At 43.6% G+C, this 25007-nt stretch overlaps 1 protein-coding gene across 2 annotated transcripts in view; it reads right to left on the bottom strand.

Annotated features, from left to right (window-relative positions):
• LOC135237213 (leucine-rich repeat and fibronectin type-III domain-containing protein 2) overlaps window positions 1-25007 on the bottom strand; it is a 136132-nt gene that overhangs the window by 84482 nt on the left and 26643 nt on the right. For both annotated transcript variants that reach the window (XM_064304130.1, XM_064304216.1), the window contains exon 2: window positions 1995-2129. The gene's annotated coding sequence lies outside the window, so the exon portion shown is untranslated. The remainder of the gene's footprint in view (window positions 1-1994; window positions 2130-25007) is intronic.

The raw sequence follows: 25007 nt of genomic DNA, 5'->3' as shown, positions 1-25007 counted from the left end.
TCGCCGTCAAAAACAATTTGAAAGAAAGGGAGCAACGTATTAAAATGTAAATAGCGGTAACGAGGCCCAGTGCATGAAATCTCAACAGTGGATAATATCTCAAGATATGTGTCAACCCTTCGAATGCTGATGTGTAACTGCGAAAGCGCTTTCTTTCGTGGTGCAACTGAAATGACTATTAGTATAGTCTTTGGAGCATACTCCAGGGGAGGCATTGCTATTGTCAATTTTAGCGTGGTGCTTTACCTCAATAAAGGGCCTCATTCCACTCAAAATATACAGCAAATAATCCAGCTCCTTAAACGGGTTACAGAATGTGTGGAGAATAACGTAAGCCTCCATTTGTAGTTATGTCTCCAGGGCAAATAAGAGATTTCAGAGGAAATGTGTATTAATCATTAGTCGAATTCAATTCACTTCCTCCAAGAAACTCACAAATTGTTTTGTTTTTTTTGTCTTTCTTTCTTTGTGTGTCTTAACACTTTAAGGTGCACGATCATCAAATATGTGATGAGAATGTCCATAAGTGAACATTCTAATGCTGATGTCACAATCACTACTGGTGACTGAAATGTTCTGGAGTTCTAGAACACTGACATGGAAATTTGAAAAAACAAAACAATCACGTCATGCCCTTAGAAAGCATTCCAATAAATAAAAGTCCAACATCTACTCCAAAAAAACACCTACTCTTCAACAGGTTAAAAGGGAGATGATGTGCAATCACTGAACATCTTTCCCTGACCCCTCCCCCCCCCCCTCCGAAATTACAGAGGGCAATTCCAAGCCTTCAGACAGGCATCCTGACTTTAAATGTGAGAGAAGATTTTGGGTGAGATTGTTCTGCCGCGCCGTGCTCCCGTGGGGGACCCCGGGCCCCCGACTTCATTTGGCACCATCATTAACTTTAAAGAGGAAGAGATAGGGAAAGGAGGCTCAAAGCGCGGCTTTAATATAGCTAAAAGACCGGCGCACCACCACCCATCCATCAAACACAAACGCTCCCAGCGCGCCTGAAAGTCGATACGTGGATGAGATCAGCTCAGGTCCCGAGAAAAGTTGGGTGGCAACGAAGATAATATCATCATTACAGAATAAGCAAACCTTTCTACAGATGTGTTCAGTGTAATTACGATATTCCCCCGCCCCATTTGCTAATGACCAGAAACAGGGAAGAAATGTTATGTACTTTTTTTTACTTCACTTTTGGATGGCCTGCAGTTCCTGTGAGATCTGTTGCAGCTTTTTTCTTTTTTCTTTTTTACAATGATGGCAGGTTAGCCTAAATACAAAGAAACACGGCTTGGCAGAACTGAAATAAGGTCACTGGTGGCTCGCGTCTTAGCCTACGCAATTAGCCTACTTTCCACCGCATGGCAATCTGTGTGAAAGCAATCATGGCGCAAACACTTCCTGGGTGAGTCAACCTCACGTCACCAAAGCCCTTGACCGCAGTACCTGGCACCGCACGCACACCCTGTGCTGTAGATCCAAAATGGCCGGCATAAGAGAGCGGCACAAAAGCAGGCATTTTTGCAGCGCATCAGGAAACTGCACCGTGGGATACAGGGCGACAGTACTACAAAGTTTTCTCCGCGGCATCGCGCACCATTGTGCTGGCTATAATTAAAAACCAGAGGCAGGTGTTATATGCGGATTAGATCACGTTCAGTTCTGAACTCGATAACCCGATGAAAAGGAGTTTTGTAGACGGTTCAAGTTTCCAATGTTCAAACTTTCTGGATTGAACAACGGCGTAGGCGCTCTGACAAGCAGCCTGTTTTAGAAGACGAAGCACAGCACCACACAAATGCAAAAAGAAAGACCACTGTACAGGAACGCTGTGAAGTGACAACGGACGCTTTGCACAAAGCCAGCTTCTGTGTGAGAATCTGCAGAAAGCGAATGCGTTTTCTGTATCCATCAGGCAATGAGTCTCACAGTCGACAGAAACAAGAAAAAAAAAACAAAAAAAAACTTGTCTTGGTACTCACCTCTCCCGCTCCCTTATTGGCTACAGACAATCAGACGAACCTCCCTTTCTCCTCTTGCTGATGGACACGCAAGGTCACTTCTATTCCTGTCAGGTGATCTGGAAGTATTCCACCTCATTGGGGTCACTATTTTACCTGCAGAACAAACAAAAACAACAAAAAAAACAAGGCAAAATGTTATTATGAAAATGTGTATTTTTTCCACCTTTGTCAAATCACCTATTTATTTATTTCCCCACGTCACTATTAAAAGGCTCGAATGCCAGCAGTCGGAGCGCCAGCCAATCGGATGCCTTATGCATCAGCCTCGCTGAACAAAAGGCTATTTTGATAATGCTCACCTCACGCTGCTCTCTGTATGGTTTTTTCCAACAAAGATTTTGCAGCATCCATGCAGCAATCCCGACAGCAAATTACTCTCGCGTCCCAGAAGACGCTTTTATGCGACAGAGATCTCGGTCTCAGATGTGCTTTTTTCCTGCTTTCCAGTAAGGCTTTGCGCTTTAGATCCATCACACGCAACTCGGCTCTGTTTCCCACCCCTGGACCCGCTCTTTCCCTTCCTCATTGTCTCCATCATCTTCTTACATTTTCACATTGGCTCGGAACTGAGCAATTACCGCCCTTCCCTCCTCCGTTCTTACCTCAGCTCTCTGTTCACTGGGTATGTCTGCATCATTTTTTCAGAAAACTGAAGGCCAAGGAAACTGAAAACAAATGTATTTCCCCCCGACCACCCCCCTTTCTCTCTCTCTAAGTGACTCCTGCACACACACACACACACACACACGCCGGTTTTCCTGGAGTTTCATTGATATAAAGACCAGTTACCTTCAGATTATTCAGTTTCAATTGAATAGCGCTTTCATTTCTGCAAGTTAGCCAGCACACAGAGCACCATCTGTCTCTATCACGTGTAGCACTGTAGCGCGTGTAGCATTAGTTCACAAAGAAAACCCAGCAGCACAGAACCGTAGACAAAATGGAACGCGTTTCAGCTGTAGACAAACAACACAAAACCCTGTACGTCATCCTACAAGCCAGTTGCTCCTTTTTCCTCTATAAAATCTGTCCTGTATGCAGGTTTGTCTCATTTTGTGTCCTCTAAACTATCATGCATGTACCTTCTAGCAATATGTTTCTCTGACTCCAGGCTGTGTGTAGTAGAAGGACAGCAGTCATGTCCAGAAAAAAAAACAAACACATTATCCAGCTCACTTCTACCTTCTAAATTGCATATTTCATTTCTCGAAATGTTTTGCTTCTTCATAACACAAGAATCCTCTGAATGCACCACAGACGCAGCAGTCTGGATAAACTGGATAAATCCGCTCGTAACTCTTGTTTATGAAGAGGCCTTCCAACCGGCACTTCATAAGAATTACCAATCGCCAGCTGGTTTCCAAAGTGCCCAGTCTGAGTAATAACCCTAGCATATATCACTTTGTCTTTCAAAACCACGAGTACCGGCGAGGAGGAACAACGCACCGATACCACTGTAAAACTCTGGGTGTTACCGGCATATTTCCAAATACTTATTTTCTTCTTCTGTGATCTGGGACCTCGCACCCAATTCAGCAGCCATGCCTGACGGAGATGAGGGTGAAACCAGGACAGATCTCTACAGAGGGAAGAGGGGGTTTCTAGGTATTTTTACATCTTCTTGCGGGGTTTTCAAAATTGCTGAAATATGCGAGACGGCAGGCAGAGGAGAAAAAAAAAAAAAAAAAAGAAAGTCAAATTTCAGAAACAGGATTACAAAGTCTGCTATAGCTGTAGGACTTTCCAACTCGGAGGAAAAAAATTATGAGTCGAAATAAAATAATAACCATAAAAAACACACCTTAAAAAAAAAAAAAAAAAAAACTTCCCTTATTCAAGCGAGAACCACGTCCCTGAAGAACCTCAGAGGAAAAACGGGAAAAGCTGATAATTGAAAATGGCGGGTGTTCTCACGCCACAGATACTGATTAGCGCTAAGCCCTCTCTCTCACACGGTGTTCCGTGTAAAAAGAGGGGAGGAAACGGAGGGAAGGGGAGGAAAAGAGAGGCGGCCAATAAAAGGACAGATAAAGAGCGGAGGAAAAATGAAGAAACGGAGAAGCTCGTCGCTGGCACAGACTGGCGAGGGCGTCTCGCTCCCACCACGCCACGCCTCCGTCGCATTCCGCCCTGACGACAGCATAGCAACCTATATCTGCTACGTGCTGTCTCCACGCACACAGTAGAACGTTCAGTGCCAAATCAACTCTTACAGAGTACATCATGCTCCCTGTTGGACTCACGCAGTAGCTTGGAGTTGAATTAACACGGGACATTTTACTGTGTGCATCTCGGTTTTCCCGCCCACCCCCCCTCCCCCACTCCCCCCATAGCACTCCCACCTTTTGTACCATTTCAGTTCACGATGTTTTTGTGGGTTTTTTCTTGGTAATATTATTTTTATAGTTCTCTTTTTAGAGCTTGTTAAGCAGGACAGGAATAAGCGCCCAATGCAGTCGTCTAGGGCCACAACCCCTGTGCGTGGGCCGAACAATTCAGGTTCAAAATGGTTTTTTTTTCATCTAATTCTTCTTCGTTGAAAGACATTTTAATTGCGCAGCGCTCACAGACTGAAAATAGCATTTTCAACGCTAGCCGCTTTCTTTCCAGCCGACACGACAGCGCCCAACCTCGACACCCCCAACCCCCCCACACCCCACCAGCGCCACCACCCATACGGTCCGCCATCGGATTACCCCGCTTCACTCTTATCTAGATCCATCGAAAAATCCAACAACCGGGAGGGTAATGGACGGTATCTACGTGTTCTCAGAATTCGTACTGCGGCTCAGGGCTGCCACCGTTAGCTTGCGCTAGCGCTGTATGCTACCGCTGAGGCACGCGTCCACACTCGCGGGGCTGGGAACGCTGTTAGCCAGGTTCGGCGCCGCGGCTGGCGTAAATCGGGCGGACGGGCTAATGTTTGTGCTAACACCGCAAGTCCCCCCCCCGGATAACAGAGAGAGAGTCGAGAGCTACGCTAACGCGACGTAACGTAACGCGAGCGTGTGTTTTTGCGCCTGGCGAGATCGCGAAGGTAACCCGGCGAGCACGCCAGAGCTCCCGGTGGGGCTCCCGGTACGAGCACCTGCCGAGCGCGCGATCGCATCTGGCGACGCAACGAACGAGCTCGCTCCCGCTCTCTCGCCGCCTTCCTGCAGGTGTTCGGCGCGCCGCGCAATATTGCGCAGGGTTATTATATCAGCGACGTATTAAAAGCTCTGGAAGCTCAGCTTACGAAATAATCCTCTGGAGTAATGCATCGAGCAAGCGAAACAACCTTAATGAGAGCGCGATCCTAGGCCCATATACTGCTTGTTCCGGGGTCAAAGAATTAAGATACTGCCGTAAAAATTGAAGGGAATTCTTTAATCCACCACCTTGTTTATGCATGTACATGGCCTACCATTTATGACACAAGTTCGCATATGAAATGTGCATGGAAGATTAAGGGAACGAGAAGATTTGCATTGCTTTTTGCAATTATCCAGTGCAAAAAAAAAAAAAAAAAAAAAAGCTAAGGATTTACATAAAACAACTTTAATGGAAACACCAAGTTGGTGAATGGCCTGTGTTACGTTATCAAAATCCAGAATGCAATGCCTCCATTATCCAATTACAGGTGTTAAGCACATCGTTTCTTTATTTATTTATTCGCTCATTTATTTATTTATTTATTCATTCATGGGGACGTGAAGCGCAGTGCGGGCTCTGTGCTTTTCGCCAGTCGATCCAGACATCCACAGACACATTCATCATACAGCCTCTCGCTGTTTTTCAGGGTCGATGCAAAAACTCTGCGGGACTTTCCAAAGAGTTCGATTGACTAAAAGGCCTTTGTGGTCAATACATTTATATAACTGCAGCTCTATCCGCGAGACCACTTCAGCATTTCACAGCACAGTGCACATTTCAAGTGTCCTCCGTGTCTTTTTTTATTATCCACGGGCAAGGAGGGGAGGCATGGAGCCCTGTCTTCTCTGCACCAATAAAATGAAAGGTCAAACTAAAGTCACATATCCTCAACACACACACGCGTACACACACACTCATGCACACCCACATGCACACACACATGCACACTCGTATGCACGCACACACACACACATCCACACGCACAAGCACCCACACACACATCCACACGCACACACACACACACACACACACACACGCACACATCCACACGCACAAGCACCCACACACACGCACCCACACACCCACGCACACACACATATGCTCGCATGCACATACACACACACACGCACAGCCAGACCTTGATTGTCTGGAGCTGTACATCATAATATCATACTACTTCACGCTCCTTTAGGGCCTACGTGTGTGAAGTTAGTGCTGTCTGCAGCCTTCCCATGGCGCAGCTTCACCCTACATTAAGGCTCCCTCGTGACCAAGGCAGCGCATTCCGCATGGCTGCGCTCCCTGAGAAAGAGCAAGCTAAGAGCAGCCACTCCTGTAGGAGCTCCCTCCCGCGCGGCAGCCAGATTTTATTTTATTTTTTATTTTATTTATTTATTTATTTTTCGCCCGCGATACTTCCCGCCGTGAAATCAGATCAATCGGCCAAACAAAAAATAAAAAAAGAGCAAGGACGCCGTGAGGGGCCCCGCCCCTCCTAAATCCCACGGCCCCTCCACGCCGCCACTTCCTGTGCGAGTGCGGCGGGAAGTGGCACCGCGTACCGCCCGGGCGTACCGCGGCGGCGCTCTGCGTGCCGAACGTTGTGAATCAGGGCGCGCGCGGAACACCTCCCTCCGCCATGTCCTCGGGCTCAAAACCAGGGTACGATCGCCGGGGCTGCCGAGAGGAGAGAGAGATGTTTCTTGTCCTTCAAATGAACTCCACAGGGCTGAAAGCACTGCCAGCTAGCACTGCCAGCTGTAAGTTGAAAGTGTTTATGGCTTTTTGTTTCCCTTTGTTTAGCTTTAAATACAATAGATGGATCGTGGCCCAGAGCCAACAAGCCTTTTTTTTAATGCTTTATTGTTTTCTTTCATGAAAATATTAAATAATAGATGAAGCGGCTCGTCTACTGGCTTTGGGAAATTTCTTTGGCAGGCGGAGAAAAAAAAGTGAAACGTGGCTTAGTCGGTGATGAGGTCACAAGTGATGTTAGTGATGAGGTCACAGGAGATGTCATTGATGAGGTCACAGGATGATTGTTACTAGATACTGAAACAGTTGCTAATTGTTTTTTTATTTTTGCATTTATTTACATAGGTCTCCACTTTTTTTTAATAACTTTTCTAACATCAGTACAGACTTAAGCCTTAGATGCATTTTCTCTAATATGAAAAATAAATAAAAAATTGACAAGAGGGAAAAAAATACTTTCCAGTACATCCTTTCTAGATCTTTCTTAGTTGCTCTCTGAGGTGTGGTGTCAAAACAACCCTGTCAGTTGAAGCTGTGCTCATGGGCACATGACACACAAAGCCAACGCCGACCCCCTCCTCCCAGTAACCTTGGTGATTTCTGGAAGTCAGGTGACCAGAGAGAGGCCGAAGCCAATATAATGCAAAGTCATTGTCAAGGTAAATGGCACATCAATAAACTGTGACATCCTCGCTGGCACACACGTCAATGAACGCAGACAGGCAGCTGTCATTTTGAAAAGAATAAATCCAAAATAAATTAAAGAATGAATAAAGTTATGAATTAATGCATGAATCCAACTCCAACATAGTTCAAAGGAGTGCAACTGGGACCTCAAGAGTTAATTTAACTTTGAAAACTTTACAGCGTAGTTGTGTATTAAGCCCCCCAACCCCCCCACCCCGCTCCCACTCCCCAAAAAAAAAATAATGAAAAGCTTGTACATGTAGTGCTTTTATTCAGCGATCCTCCAGACTCAATGCACTTTGTTTCAAGGACAATGGCAGATAGGCAGTGTCTTAAACCAGCATTAACTTCCCACATCATGCATTATTTAACCCAGGGATCTCAAACACTGTCCCCAGATAGACAAGATGCTCCCCCCCCACACACACACACACTGCAGCCCTCCGATGTTTAAATGATTTTACCCAAAAGTTCTCTAAAAAAAAAATAATTAAATAAATAAAATGGCCCCTTTCCCTGGAAGAGCACCACCTCTTGATCCATTTTTGATGTCCATCAGGTACAAAACATTTTTAATCGAAACACGGGCGACCTTCCCCCCCTCCCCCCCGTCCCTCTGCGAGGTCGGACGTGTCGACCTCACTCCCCCTTCCCACAGTTCATCAGCGTCGTTCGCCAGACAGGGCGCAGCGCGTTCCGTCCGGAGTGGGTCCTGGGCCGGGCTCCAGCTCGGGAGCGGATCGCCGCGTCGTCCGGGGATACGGGATATAGCGCGCCGGATATCGCGGTTACGGCTTACGCGCGCTTCTCATCGCCCGTTTCGCTCGGTGTTCAGCACCCGAAGAAGAAGAAGAAGAAGAAGAAGAAGAAGAAGAAGAAGAAGAGAAGAGAAGAAGAAGAAAGAAGAGAAGAAGAAGAAGAAGAGAAGAAGAAGAAGAAGAAGAGAAGAAGAAGAAGAAGAAGAAGAAGAAGAAGAAGAAGAAGAAGAAGAAGAAAGAAGAAGAAGAAGAAGAAGAAGAAGAAGAGAAGAAGAAGAAGAAGAAGAGAAGAAGAAAAAGAGAAGAAGAAGAAGAAGAAGAAGAGAAGAAGAAGAAGGAAGAAAGAGAAGAGAGAAGAGAAGAAGAAGAAGAAGAAGAAGAAGAAGAATAAGAAGAAGAAGAAGAAGAAGAAGAAGAAGAAGAAGAAGAAGAAGAAGAAGAAGAAGAAGAAGAAGAAGAAGAAGAAGAAGAAAGAAGAAAAGAAGAAGAAGAAGAAAGAAGAAGAAGAAGAAGAAAAGAAGAAGAGAAGAAGAGAGAAGAAGGAAGAAGAAGAGACACGAAGAACGACACGACCAGAGCAAATGACACACAACGATCAGCTTTTGCTTTGACAGACGCGACAGAGATCGAGACGAGACTGCTAACACTGCACGACCTACTGAGGAAGCAACCTCGTAACCCAGGATGAGTACTGCTCAACACGCAGCTCGAGGAAGATACACGTAACACATCTGCTGGTGGTCACAAACAATCTTATTTATTTATTTATTTTGCTATATAATCCCACAAAAGGCCTCATTGGTTGCTCACTATATCATAGTTTCAAGCCCCTGATATCTCAACTCTGCAATGACTCCTCCAAACAATGTACAAGGTGCCCTCTGGTTGGTAGTTGTTGCCAATGAAAGATATGCCCTTTCCGCCACTGACAATAAATCATTGGATTTATTCAACTGAACTGTGGACGGCGGTTCCACATAATTTGTTTGGTTTAAATGTACCTGAATATATTTGTGTTGTTCGCATGTTCGCCGCTCAAATGTTACATTTTTGTGCTGAGTAAATATGATCTGGTTCAGTACTTTCAATAGCTCCTCATTTCCTTTTGTTCCAGTGTACTGCATTGCCTGTAGGGTGGACAATAGACTCTGGCACACAGGCAACTGTGCCAGTGTTCTTTGGGTAGGTCACATGTGGCACACTGGTGATTCAAGAAGCACGAATGGCTATTCAAAATTTAGGAGAAAAAGGTAAGAAAAATCATAATCACAAAAAAGGCATATTTTGATTCTCTGCCGGGGTTTTGCTGTTTTACCCATGAGCAAGGTACTTCACCGAAATTAGTCATAAAATATCCAGGTGTGTAAATTAATTGTATATATTTTTTGAATTAAATTAAATAAAATCCATCCATCGATCCAGCGTATTCCTGGTCAGGGTCTCGGGGATCCTAGATCCTATCCCAGCATGCATTGGGTGAGAGTCAGGAATACACCCTTGATAGGTCACCAATCCATCGCAAGGCATTCAAACCCAGGACCTCCTGGCTGTGAGTAGACAGTGCTGTTCACTGCACCACTACGCTGCCCACAAAATAAAATAAAATGCAAAATAAAAACTGATCTGAATATAATCAGCCGGCTAAATGTACTGTAATGTAATTTAATGTAACATATGCTGTGGCCCACAAGAAGACTTGATCCTACAACCCACGACTTGGCTCCCAAACCCCGTTACCTCCTCAACTACTCAAGGAGGAAGCTCACCAATACCCAGAATGCCTGCCAAGTACCATAGAGATCTGAGAGCAGCCAGCCGAGCAGATGCTTCCACCATGTTAGAGTCAAAACAGAAACACTTACATTACACATTGCATAAGCATGGTATATCAACTATTATAATCAGGCATGCAGGTTTATTACAGCTGGTGTTGTAACCAGATGTCATAAGTTAATAATGTGTGCAGTTATGATTTTGTGACAGTTATATTGGAATATGCTTTGCTGCATATGTGACAATGTTATGGAATTTGTTCGCAAGCAGTAAAATATGCTGCCATGGCTGGCAATGACAGGTGTTATACCATTCTTATGGCAGGATTATGTAGGCTTTTTAGCATATGGCTCAAATAAAGCGGTACCTCCAAATCATAAGCCGGAGAGATTGATGGAGCGGGAGACTGTAAAAAAAGCAATAATCCATTTCACTACTGAGCCGGCAGACACACCTAAATAGGCCATCATATGTACCCATTTGAAGGAGTCAATACTTAGAATGAGATTATTGGAAGCTGAAATCAACAGAGAGTAATGGTGTTTACTGGGCCCAGGGCCCCAGGGGACAAACTCTTCCGAGCCATAGTAGCTTCGCTTCATTCATTAACAAAACATTTAATTAAGAGGCGAGAATAGCTAAATAAGGGGCAATAAACCAAGCAATTATACCCGGCAAAATGAACACGCAGTACGTTCCAGACATTGCAAAATGATTGTGTGTGTGTTTGTGTGTGTTGGTGTGTTTGTCTGTGTTATTAGCCCTAAGCCATCATCTTGTTTTAACCTGTGCATACATAACGAAAATTTTCATTTAAAATTAAAAACGTATTTGTGTTTTGATTTCAGTTCATTTATTTGACGTTGTGGTGCCGTAGTGTATTCCGTGTGCATATGGGGCCTGTTTTTTATGCATGTCATTTTGAACACTCCTGAAGTTTTTGGCACTACAGTTCCGGTGTGCCACTGTAGGACGCAGGGAGAAGGGTACAGTCCACTAAGAACTGCATTAAAGATTCTGAATGGCATCTTTCCTAAGCCGGAAAGAAATGCGCTGGTTATGGAGATCACAGCGGGTGTGTTTTAATACCTGGCGGGCGCAATATCACACTCACTTTCAGAACTCCCAGGAAGCGCAGAATGAGTCATAAACTTGGATTTTAGGCAGGACCCATTCTTCATTTATCGCCCCATATTCCTTTAATGTCACCTCCTTTCTTTTCACCTGGCTCTTTTTAACAACACATCGAAGGACAGAAAGTTCTTGAAAATAGGTGTGACTGAGTTGGGCCCAAGGCTCCTGTTTTTTTTTTTTTTTTTTTCCTCTGCAAACAGTATTTTTACTCCTGCATCAATGAAATGACATGATTAACGAATGAGAAATGACTGAATGAAATGAATAAATGAGGCATCGAGATGAAATTATTAATGAACAAGACAACGAAATGAAATTACAAATAAATACGACACTGCAGCATGAGTGTGGGAAATCTAAAAAAATATAATTTATGAGTGCGTAGGCTGTGTGAGACAAAAAAAAAAAAATTAAATAAAATAAAATAAAAAATAATAAAAGTCCTGGTTAGGCATCTGAGGACCGCACACAACTCCTACCTCCGGGAAGATTTGTTTATACGAGGAGATGGAGACGTAGGCTGTCGAGAAGGCTTGGAGTTATGGAAGGGTCAAACACTCAGCAGTTACTGCGGCTGTACAGTACTTGATTTTAATCTCGCAGCACCATCAATCTCGTTGCTTTCAGTTTAAACTGTGCTAACACTGCAAATGCATTACACTGTTTGTCCTGTCAAAGGTGACACCTGTTCAACACCTGGGCTTAGCACACAGAACAACTGTTAGGACGTACTCACAACCAGTAATGTTTGCGGTTGTCTTCACTTACATAATTCCCAATTACATGGGCTCTTTCATTTTACTTAACATTTAATTAATTAATGATAATTATTTTAAAAATGAATAATTAAATCATATTAAATAATAATTAAATTATATGATTTTTAAATGTTTCATGGCAAGTTAGAGCACACTGCATTTCTTTGGAGCACAAAAATCACCCATTTGGAGGCTGATAATCAGTCAATCATTCCTAATTCTCTGAAAAGTTCTGCAAATCTTGGGATGGTTCAGCAAAATATGTCATTTGTTTTTGTACATATAGTGTTATGGCTGAATTTGGTCAAGCCAAAAGAAAAATGAAAGTACTCGATACATGCATATCTGGAATTATCATTCTGTAAACAATTCCTATCTTTGACGTTGAATATGTAGGTTCCTGTTCTCAAAGATGACACATCCACCATTTCGCGCACCACAAAATTCAGTGCGCAAAAAAAAGCAGCCACAGGTATAATGGTCAGGGAACTATAACTGAAATGTTGTGAGCTTGAATCCAAGCCTGGGAATAGCTGGTGCAGCCTTGAGCAAGGTGAACCCCTTGAGCAACCTCTTCAATCTCTTTAGTAAATGATCCAGTTGTAGAAATGATTTATATGGAGATGCAATCACTCTGGATGCAAGCACTCACTCAGGATACATGGAACGGAATGTAAAATGCAATGGCGATGCGTGCCGCAGAACATTACATTTTTGTTTATCTGTAGCTTTTCTTCCCACATCTTGTGTGAACTGCTTGTCGGCTTACTGTTGGTCTCCAGTGGGCAAGGTCACTTTTACTCGCTCCCCCCCCCCCCCCCCCCCCCCCCACCCCTGTTCTATAGTGAAATTTCCATCACGGCTCGGGGAAAATAACACTGATTTCCATGACAACCGGATGACAGGAAGTGGCCCCGGCAGTCATTCGCAAAGCGTGACACACTGTCACGCCGGAGACGATGTCAACATCCGTCTTCGTTTCCCAGAAGCACCGGGGAGCGAAACCGCGCGGAACAAAAAAAACAAAAAGGGCAGAAACTCGCGGAAACTCGTATGCATATATCACAGAGGAGCAAAGGAAATGCTTTTTTTCCCTCAAAAACAAAAACCACCCAGTGTGTTTTGACAGGGTCAAACAGCATAAAGAAATCACACACGTTATTTTATTTTTTTTCCCCACACATTATGGCCAGCGTATTACCCCATACTGCCACGCACAGTAATACGTCAGTGCTCAACAGCAACACCCAAGTTCCCACCAGCAAAAGCTGTCTGTGAAAAGTACACTTTGAATTGATTGCACTGCGCAAAGTGGCCATCCAAGCATTAACCGAAAGGAAAATAAGAAGGTGTCACGCTTGCGTCGATTCATTGCCGCCTTTCAGGGAAACTTTGACGGGGTATATATTGAAGCCCTGGTTCGGTGGCCAGTCAGAAGAAAGTTAAAATGCATGGTGTACCGTTACACGGCCAGCCGACCCACTACCTCAGGCAAACAGCAGCACCTATAAACCAGTGGAGCCGGTGTAAGGCTGTGAATCTCAGTACTAAGGCACCCGATTACACTTACCGAGGTCTCGACTGAAAACTCTTAGTTCATTAGTCGAACTTTAGTTCATTAGTTGAAACAGGTGTCATGGTGCTGGGCTGGAATTTAACCTGCACCCACACCTCAGGTGCCCCTGATCAGAGATGTTCCCTCAGACAGCGCTGCCATTGGTTCAGTAGCAGTACTACCAGTATTTTTTTTTGTTATTATGAGCACAGGGGATGTGAAGAGCCAATCGATGCTTCCGATGGTGGTTTTAAGTAGGAAGTAGCTGGAGTGATTGATGATGGTGATGGTGATGGTATGATGATGATGATGGTGATCATGATGATGATAATGATGATGAGAGGAACCAGCACAGTGATAGGAGAGTGAAACTTTGGGAACGCCATAAAGGGCAGAGATATAACACCTAGCCCTTTCGCTTGTCAAGAAGACACTACGCTCCAAAAAAAAAAAACATCATAAACAAAATGACAAAATGATAAACATCTCATTTTGGGTTCATAAGATACCACTCTCTCATCACTACATATGAGCCTTCCATTTCTCTTTATCAGAGCTGTTTGAGTTCCAGGCAGTAACACCGTCACAGCACAGTATCCATCCATCCATTATCAACCTGTTGTCCTGGGTCAGGGTGGGGAGGAGGGGCGCCTGCAGTGCCTGAGTCCACCAGGCCATGAGTGGGCGAAGGGCAGGAATACACCCTGGACAGGTCACCGAGGCATCACAGGGCACACACACCATTCACTTACTATAGTCAATTTAGAGTCTCCAATTAGCCTAAGCTGCATGTTTTTTGGACTGTGGGAGGGAACCCAGAAGAAACTCTGTCGTGGAAACATGCTAACACGCGGGAAAGAGATTCAAACCCAGGACCTTTCTGCTGTAAAGTGACAGTGCTATTCAGTGCACCATCATGCCACCCAATGTCAGAATATCCAGAGCGAAATTATTATTTTCTACTTTACTGTTTGGGCTGGATTAAATAAACACAAATTTATATAAACGGAAAAAGATTTATGAGGCAGACAATACACACTGCTGTCAAAAGGCACTGTTGACGCAGTGCACAAAAATGCCTGCTTAATGAAGTCTTAGACAAGCAAATTGAATTAGAAAAAAACCTGGCAGATAATAGCTTCTCAATGGAGAGATACAAGAGAAAAATAGGATCATTGTAACGCCAGCCACAGCGGAGATAAGGTATTTCATTTAATTCAGAGGACAATGACAAAACTTCTCACTGCCATAATGAAACCTTCACAAAAACATTGTATATCCAGTGGAGCTGTGTTATAATTTAACCTGGAACCAGAGGCACATTCCAATATGCTGTATAAAAATGAATGCATTAAAACAGATCTTTTATTTTTATTTTTTTTAACCAATGATGACAATTTTGTGATTTGCCAGGAAAAGCCCCATTAACTTCAATAATGGATTTAATGTAACCATTATCAAAGCTATTTCACAGCACAATGTATACCATTAGAATAGTAGAACAATGCGGTTGAGTCTTGTTCACGGCTTTACATTTGCACAATACGATTTGGATTGCACTGTGGTCACAGAATACATAAAAACTGGATAGGGTATGCAAACATTCTCTTAAATAGGAAATTATACAAACAAAACCAAATTTGTTGAACTGCTTAGAAATTATACATTATACTATACTGTATAATGTATACTAATGAAGTATACTAATCAAGTAAAACATATTCATAAATACACAACATGTGCATATGGGCTGGATCAAAAAAATCAAGCTTTTCCATATTGTACAGAATGTGTAGCCTAATCAAACCATTTACAAACTATTATAATAAGATGGTTTATTTATGACACAATCTGGAATTGCAACTGTGTTCGTAGAGAACAGCAATTACTGTTATTATTTGTGAATGAAGAAAAATGTGTGCTTGAATCCCGTAGTTCATCTTATTTTGTGATAGGGTATAGAAAACTGCGCTTACACTATAACGTGGCAAAAAAATATCACGTCTGGAACAAGTATCTCCCAAACAATTCATTGTAATGTAAATACCTGCAGTTATGGCTTATTACTATGATTGTATAGCAGGTAATTTAGCATCTCATATATAAGATGTGAATACCGAAGTCAAGGATTTCCATCTTATCCACTGCACAATCCACAGTGTAAAGATATCACTGCCACAAAGAACAAGTGTCTACCCACAGCATGCCTGGTTTCGCTGTAAAGCGTCTTTGTGACAATGTCTCTATAAAAAGCACCATACAAAGAAAATAGAATTAAACTGAATTGAATGGATAAGACCAACCCATAATACACACGCACACACATACACACACACATACACACATACACACACATACACACACACACACACATACACACAATCACACATTTATGCAATTTAGAGCACATGGTCACCCTACTCGTGAACACAACACCAAATAAGCATAGTGCTATTTGGTTATAAAAGGATAATATTGTGAATAGATGGCCCTTATGCTGTGGAGTAAATAGCCATATTGAAACAGGCAAGCATTATGTGGCACAACCTTTTGGAAGCTATAGATCGCGTGAACACACGCAAACACAAAAACATGCACACACATACACAGGCACACACACACACACACAGACAAGCACAAACAAACACACACACAAGCACACACACACACACATACGCACACACACACACATATACACATAAACACACACACACATGCGTGCACACACACAAACACACGCACGCACGTTCGCACATTAATGAGTGCTTTGCACACACAAAATTCCATAGGTGTTGCTTGAGCACCAAGTTCCCGAGGAACAGTTCTTCCACGTTTCCTTCCCTCCCTTGCAGAAGACAGAAGGGAAGAGGGGAGGAGACTGCTGCAGGAAGTCCTCCCTCTCTTTGCCATGTGAGGATGCGGCCAGGTGCTCCCGGCACTCAAATTAATCTAATTCCAGCCTCTCCTGCCCTGTCTGAGGTCCTTGTCCTCAGTTCCTCAGGGAGGCGGGGCTGTGACATCACAATCAGTTCTCCATAGTGATGTCACAATCCGCCAGCCTTCCAGCCCCACCCCTTCCCTACACACAGCCCTACGGACAATACAGCACACCAGGCAAACAACTGGCCACCAAAGCAAAGACCCCCCCCCCCGCCCCAACTCTCCTTCAGTTCAACCGTCAGAGCTGTCAATCAACGTGGGGTTGCCACGGCCGCCGGCCTCATTCAGAAGCGTAATCTGTTCGGCAGAGAGCTGACCGCCTTGTTTCCAGCCCCGCCCCCCCACCCCACCCCTCCCTCGTTGGCAGCGTGAGTCCAGACATATGTTTTTTTTTTTTGTTTTTTTTCCGTTCCACGGCCTTGTCCAAATTGCTTCGCGCCGCCATCGGCAGCAGAGGCAATTTATTAAAGGGCTTCAGGAGTGCTCTTATAATGCTTCGTTAAATTATCCCTATTCGCCGGCTGCGGCGTGAACCAAAGCCTCTTACCGCGGCGGCAGGAGGATTCCGCAGAGCCCCCGCTCCAGCCAATCACAATCTGATATCCCCCTCCCGTCCCTTATCGGACGGAATTAAGAGCTGAACATGCAAGGCGTTCCGCAATAAATCTATTAAGGCTTTGCAAAGCTGTTTTAGCCCCAGACAGCAAAAGACTCCTGTTCCGGAGTCTTACGCCTCGCCTTCCATTCCTCATATGCCCTTGGCAAGCAGAGCGCCCGGAAGATAAGTGCAAACAGCCCACGGTTGGATTCGCCGCATGTGTAATAACCGTTTGCGGCCAGCAACTGCATGTTTTTTTTTTTTTTTTTGTCATACATACCATGAACATGAACCATATGCATTGGATATATATGGATATTGCCGCGATTCAGCTCTGCGAATTGCACATGGCCCTCCCATTATTGAGCATTACACGGTCCCTGGACGGCCGTTCTGTAAACGGATAGCACCACGTGGGCACCCAGCACTTATAGCGCCGAATGTATAGCCGCATTTCAATAATCTCCCTCCTGGAAAACATGCTCGCAATTATGTCCATGTACTCCCATGCATGCATACATCCATGCGCACACAAACACATACACAAGCAAACATACACACGCACGCACGCACGCACGCACGCACGCACGCACGCACGCACGCACGCACGCACGCACGCACGCACGCGCACACACACACACACACACACACACACACACACACACACCCATGTATGTATTGCTCTACTTGTGAGGACTTTTGACTGATTTCCATTGACTACATTCATTCCGTAACCCCTAACCTCTAACCCTAACCCTAACCACTACATGCCTACCCCTAACCTTAACCTAATTCTAACCCTAACCCTAAATCTTAACCCTTAAAACAGCCTCTTGAAATTGTGAGGACTAGCAAAATGTCCTCACTTTCCGTAATTTTCCTCATCTTTCTATCCTTGTGAGGACATTTGGTCCTCACAAAGACAGTAGTACAAACACACACACACACACACACACACAAACGCATGGGTAATCCCTGACCCACCCGGCGTATGCAGGCACACGCATGGCGGTCACTATCACATTACATTAGGGGCGGGGTTAAGACGACCCGGTGACACACTTTCAGACCTCGCAGACATACTGCTCTTAAGAACATAAGCGCATGAGGAAAGATTACAACGAGCAGGTGGACACCGGGCCCGTCGTATCTCCAAAAAAACAGCTATCGCCTTTTTATTAAACGACCCCCCCCCCCCCCCCCCGACTCCCCGCCACAGAGACCGCGGCGCGGGTTTCCATTTGCACAGAGATAGCTCATTCTCGCCGCTGGAATCAGGTCCGAGCTTAATGAGACAGCCCCGCGCACCGCCATAATGAGGTCTTTAAACGGCACTGATTCTCTTAAGCACAACTTCATCACGTAAAAAAAAAAAAAAAAAAATTAAAAAATCAGCGCTCCCATTGTGCCACGGGGCTAACACTGCAGCTGAGGAGCCCCGTTTCAATTAGCTAATTGAGCGTAATGACTGGAGCGCCGAACGAGAAGGAAAATTAGCAGGTGGATGGAAGGCGCGCGATGACAGGTCTGCCGTCGAAACGAGAGTCTGGCCCGTCTCCTGAGCTCTCTGTGGACCACATGGTACACGCGATTCACGACGACACGGAGACACAGCTTCCCCAAATACGACGGCTCACGGGAGCTCGGTCAGCCCTGAACGTTCATCACAGGAGGACTAATCCCGTGTACACACTTCTCTCATTCTGAACTGAACTATTACTCTGAAAATTAATTAAGCAGGCACAGCGACTGCTCTGCCGAAAATAAAATATGCAATGTGGAACATGGTATAAAAATAATAATTATAATAATAATAGTAGTAATAATAATAAGTACTTCTGTTTCCTCCCACGGTTCAAAGACATGCCGGTTAGGTGAACTGGAGAGTCAAATTGTCCCTAGTTATGAGCGTGTGTGTAAGTGAATGGTGTGTGTGCCCTGCCATGGACAGGGGAAACAGTCCAGGGTGTATTCCTGCCTCTCACCCAATGCATGCTGGGACAGGCTCCAGCACCTCCCGTGACCTTGTCCAGGAATAAGCAGGTACAGATAACGGATGGATGGATAATAACAATAATAATAATAATCTTTGACATCTTTGTTATCATCATCCTCATCATCATCATAACATTAATAACAAGCCATCCCAAATTTCAAAAGTGGAATGTGCACTTTTGTAATTTGCAATACAAAATGAACACAAAGCCAAAGATACTCCTTATCCAGATTACCAGATTACTTTTGCCCTCAGAAACAACCCCACGCTCAATTTGCAATTATTAATGTAATGATGAATTTTCTTTGCATTTAAGAAAATGCACACGCTGCACATTCTTCAGTAATACTAAGAGACTGTGACATATTGAGTTCTTAATCACATTAACACGATAGGCGTAACAACTTTAAATTTTACACGAAACGCAGTTACCGAACGAGTCGGTTTCAAACCGAAGATCGAGCTTCGTCGCCCACACCGTGAAACGCGACCGGCTGAGATTCAGTTTCCCTCTCGGGCACATTTAAAATATTTACAGCCTTCCATTATGACAGCTTGTGAAATGTTCTCGTGTCCTGAAGCCCGCTGCAGCGACCGCACGCGTTTGAGACTTTACGCTCGCTGTATCGGCTCGCAGCAATATCGCTTTCAGCGGTCAGGGACAATCAATGGCAGCCTAGCTCTTTATAGTAACAGTATACACCTAATGGGTTTGTGTCAAAATATAGGATCTTTTTTATAACGTGGCCGTATCATTTTTAACAGGGCACCAGCTTGCTAATGTCTGCAAATTGGATGAATGGTAGGATCTTCTTACAAAAAAAAAACAAAAAGGTTGTTTCTGGCGTGCGTATGTCTCAGTAAAACAACCTTCAATAATATTGACAATAAAAAAATTTGATTTTTTTTTCTTCAAATTTTTTTTGTGACGCGTGAATACTAATCAAAGTGACTGATTGCACATTTGACGGTAGGATATTAGCATAACTGAAAACATTGGCTTATTGACTGAAGCCAGCCAACCAATCAATGTGCAAATCAACATACCGGCAGACAAAATTGCCATGCTACAGAACAGTAAGCTACTAAACTGAAGATTCAGCTGACCACTCAAAACAGAGCATGAGTACCTCGGGGTACTTTTTCAGGGAGACAAAAAGGTTCCACTGTAGAACCCACACATGCTCTACAGTTCCACTGTAGAACCCACACATGCTCTGAAGCACATTCAAGAACTGCCATTGTGGAACCCACACACGCTTTTTGCTGCATTGAAATCTCTTAGGCGGCCCGCCTAAGAGAAAAAGTGTTTTTTTTTCACGCTGCCTAAGTCGGCTACAGGAAAAAAAAACTGCATGCAAAAAAAACAAATAAAAATGCTCCATTTGAGCTTCTCCTCAAACCTATCCATTTAGCAAACAAAACGTCTTTATTCATAAACACACGTAAAAATAAAAAAATAAGTAAAAAGAAGAACACAGGTTTCCTTACTTCAAGACACCTGTTCTTCTCTATCATATCATCAGTCTACAATGATGAGGTCCTCCCCTCAGACTTCCATGCCAACATCACCTTAGTCACTATTACCCAGGAAACGCCAACAGGTTCAGCAGTCTTTGCCACTGAATCACCGTCCAAACATGTCCCAACAACCACCAACCACCCTGCTTTCAAAGTCAACAGGATCTCTTCCAGCCATTGTAACCAAAAATAACATGCAACTGGACCTAGCCCAGCATTCTTAAACACAGCCATGAATAATGTGGTGTAATGTACTTTAATACCTCTGTCTGATTTATATTTTGACCACCAATAATGTCACTTGCATCAGCACATAATTTTTTTTTTTTACTGAATCATGAACAACACAACTGCATTACTGTTAGAGCTGTTTCACAAAGCAGGATTACTGAGCTAGCTGGGTAACTGAGTAAAAACTTTTTACTTCATTCCATGTTCCAGATTTGGGGGGTTCGGTTCCCGGGTTTTACACAGCGCAGTTATCCAGCTAACTCAGTAATGCTGCTTCACGAACCCCCCCCCCACATTGCATTGACCTGGATACGGACGCCCAACGCCAGGCATTCCAGCAAGACCCTTAACCGCCCCGACGCAGACAACCGCCGCATCGATGAAGCAATCGAGCTCGCTTTCCTCAGTTCCGCCCGCCCTTAATGGTCTAAAGAGAGGAAAGCCCACCGGATTAAAGGGCCTCAGGGGCTAGAGTTGAGTAGCCCTGATTTAGAAGGACTCAGACAATTATAACAGGCACGTAGCACTAGAGGAAAGAGTCGTCCGTATTGATTAAACTCGTGTCTTATCAGGGACGCGCGCGTCCGCGTCGATTCGGCCCACCGCCGTCGCGACAAAGACAAGCATTAAGTAATCTTTAACAACTCGCTTATTGACCACTTAAGGCGGGAACGTGTTAGCCCTCAGTTCTCAACACATTTTTCATGTAAGTCATTGGTTAGAACTGTCATTTTGTAACGGAGTGAACAAGTCAATAAGCCTACACAGGGAGAGAGTGAAGGGTCTCAGTAAACACAATGGAACCAAGAAGACTTTAGCGTATAGCTTAAATGCATTCATTGGCAATTCAGAAAGGTACAGAAGGTTGAATTCTAAAATGTTCAATCTTATTATCAAAATATTAGATTTTTATTCAAGGCACTATTTGTTCATGGCACTATCTTCACGTATTTATAAGTTTATAATGTATCATCTGACAGATTTATCTGCTGATACGATGGTAAGCAATGTACGGTGAGCTCAATAATGTTGATGAGGACCAAGAGATACTTTTTTTGTTGATTTGGCACTGTCCTCTACAATTTTAGATTTGTACTCAAACAATTCACATATGGTTACAATGCAGATTTTCAGCTTTTGCTAAAAGGTATTTTTAAACATTTTGGTCTCACCATGAAGAAATTACATTCTTTTCACACATTTTATACATAACCCCTGCCCCTCATTTCAGAGCAACATTTCCTAGCTTATATCATACATCAGTAGTCTCAAACAAAAATAGATGAGGCACCAGGTAAACGCTCATTTACCAGGTCAGAGTGCACACACGCTCACCCGTATTGGGTGTCTTGCTTCCCTTCACAATGGGATACGCATACTGTCGGAATCGAATGATAATTTCAGGAAAATTTAAATCGCCAAGTTTTATTCTCATTTGCAGAAAATTTCCATTTCCCCTACAGCCAGAGTGGGCAGTTCCGGGTCCTGGAGGGCCGGTGTGTGTGTGCTGGCTTTTGTTTCCACCAATTACCCAGGCTAAGTGAGCTCACTGGCTGCACACACCAACACTGGTTCACTCCGAGATTAGATCACAGCAAAACATTTCATATCGGGACACAGGAGCAGTCTCCGGCTGCCATTCCTGCACTTACCGAGAAATACAGCTAAAATGTCAGATGGCATAAATGTTTGCGCTAATTATTAGGGCCAGAAGTTGGCATGAAAATCAGTAAGAGATGCAGACCTTGTTGTCCACCTCTGCCCTAAATTTCTATCGTTTTTTTATGAAAAGGAAAATTTTTACAAATCCACCACTATGTATCAACCTCACATCCTTCCTTCCCTTTGGCTCTCCTAAACAGCAATATACAGCTCTTTATTTTGTCAGGATTGGTCGGGCTGTTGCTCTGAAAACTGATGGTTTCTAATAATGGGTGGATAGCAATTAACATAAATTATCTCCAGGGTTCTTAGAAAATCTCACAGAAGTCACAGAAAATCCGTGTCTATTTCAAACGGCATGCTATAAAAAAAACGTATTGAGTTCAAATTACTCTAGTCTCCCTCCCCTGTTTCATAAAATGTTTATTATTTACTGCATATAAATGGAAGTTTCAAGAAATAAAAATCTTGCTTCCAGAACTGCACTAATAGCAATATATTTTCACTTACATTGATCTCTTTTTTTTTTCATTTTACATAAATTTAAGATCCCAAATGTGATTCATTGGAAATGCAAGCAATTTTTATCTCAAGAAGCAGTCCAGTTTCTTTTCATCTATTTATTTATTTTATTTTATTTTTTCCCCCCTCCTCCCTTGAGAAACCCTGATGAATGTAGCCTTGGTGTGTTCATGTGAACTGGAGATTAAATTCAGGAAAGTTGCCCTTAATTCTGCACCCGATAAATCTTACAAAAAAAAAAATTAAATCTGCTGTGCTTACACAGTTGAAAAGGCCATACATCATAAGGGAGGCCCCGCTTTGTGTTTGTGGAGTCGGGGAGCCTTCGGTTAGGGATTGCATTATTCTCAGGGGGACACGGGGACTGAGAGGGAGACCGATCACGGCGAGGGCACGTTCACCCCCGTCCCATCGTCAGAAAGTCCTTCTCATTATCAGCGCAAAAAGTAGGACCCCATTCCACACATACATTTTGTATATTTTGAACAGAAAAGGCCCTCGGGTGACAGGGAAGCATGCATGTCTGTCTTTCCAGTCTCCTAAAATGGCAACATAATATATCATACTTCTGTTTTTTTTTTTTTTTTTTTATTTTCTTTTTTTTTTTTTGTCCCCAGGTTTTTACTAGTCTGTTCTGTCATCATCTTGTTGAGTTGTTGGCATTTTTTTCCATCTGTCTCGGGGTTGGCACCGTGTCAGCTGTCAGCTCCCAGAATGCAAAGTGTAGGCCAAAGGCAGGCTCTTTGGGACGACTGAAATATCCAAACTGCTGGCGTTTTCATGCCATGACAACCATTTGAACAACGACTGCGTTTCCAGGGAAAGCAGACATTCCGTATATATACACGGCAAAAAGCCAAAACAATAAGTCAGCCTCAGCAAGGATTTTACCCTCATATTTAAACTTAAAATCTTATTTCTTTTTCTTTTTTCGCTAAATATGACAACAATGTTGCCAATGAGGTGAGACAGTTTGACTCGTTTCAAGATTTGCAAATGGGTTTTGAAATTTTCACAACTGTAACTTCTATTTTATATTTCAGGGAAAACAAAAGTCTCATTACAAGACTACAACACTTAAGACGGCACTTTTTTTTTTTTTGCATTGTTATGTATTTCACTGCAACGATCTGAGTGATGCCACCAGATCAGTCTTGTGTGTCACCTTAAGAAAGCTTCCAGTTTCCCCTCACAAATCCCAGCTGGCTAGACAGGAAATGACATAAACACGAATATCCTACCGTATACGATATCGCGCAAAATGCTTTATGCTAGTGACCTACATTTTGAAAATCCTGCCATTAATATGCCAGACATATTTTTCCCCCTAGAAACAGCATTTATCAGTTGCAACAGCATAAATCACACAATATAAAAAAAAAATAATTATAAACATATTTTAGCTGGCCTTTTCCACACATTTTATTTTTAAACTCACAATAGGTTACAACCAAGCAAAATTATAATTGGGCAAAAGGTCAAGCTTTCCATTTCGTACATTACGGTACACGCACTGTTTTTCAGACCAACCGCAGCAAGGTAATAACTGGTGGAGAGACGCAACTGACCATTGGTTTACGAGCACATCACCGGAAATGGAGCTGAGTTGTGAGAACACACAAGAGCCTGACAGGTGAGCGAGGGTCATCCAATCAGGTGATTCACAGCACCTCATTCAGCACCGGAGATCGCTCGGCGCATATCAGCTGAGCTGGACAGAGAGGAAATATTAAGCCAATTAAACGGGGGGGCATGATTAAATGACCAAATAAAGAGGCTGTTTGGGAATCTGGCCGGGACCAGCGCAGACAGAGTCCTCCGCCCTGATATACGCACCAAGGGCTCTTTAATGACAACAGCGGGTCAAGACCTCAGTTTAAACACTGCAGAAATACGCTCTTCGCTGGAAGCTTGCCAGTCTATCCATCTGCACGAGTAATGGCAAG

Source organism: Anguilla rostrata, chromosome 1 (genome assembly GCF_018555375.3).
Source record: "Anguilla rostrata isolate EN2019 chromosome 1, ASM1855537v3, whole genome shotgun sequence".
Taxonomy (NCBI): Eukaryota; Metazoa; Chordata; class Actinopteri; order Anguilliformes; family Anguillidae; genus Anguilla; species Anguilla rostrata.
Note: the sequence above shows the minus strand (reverse complement) of the source record. Positions and strands in the feature narration are given on the sequence as shown.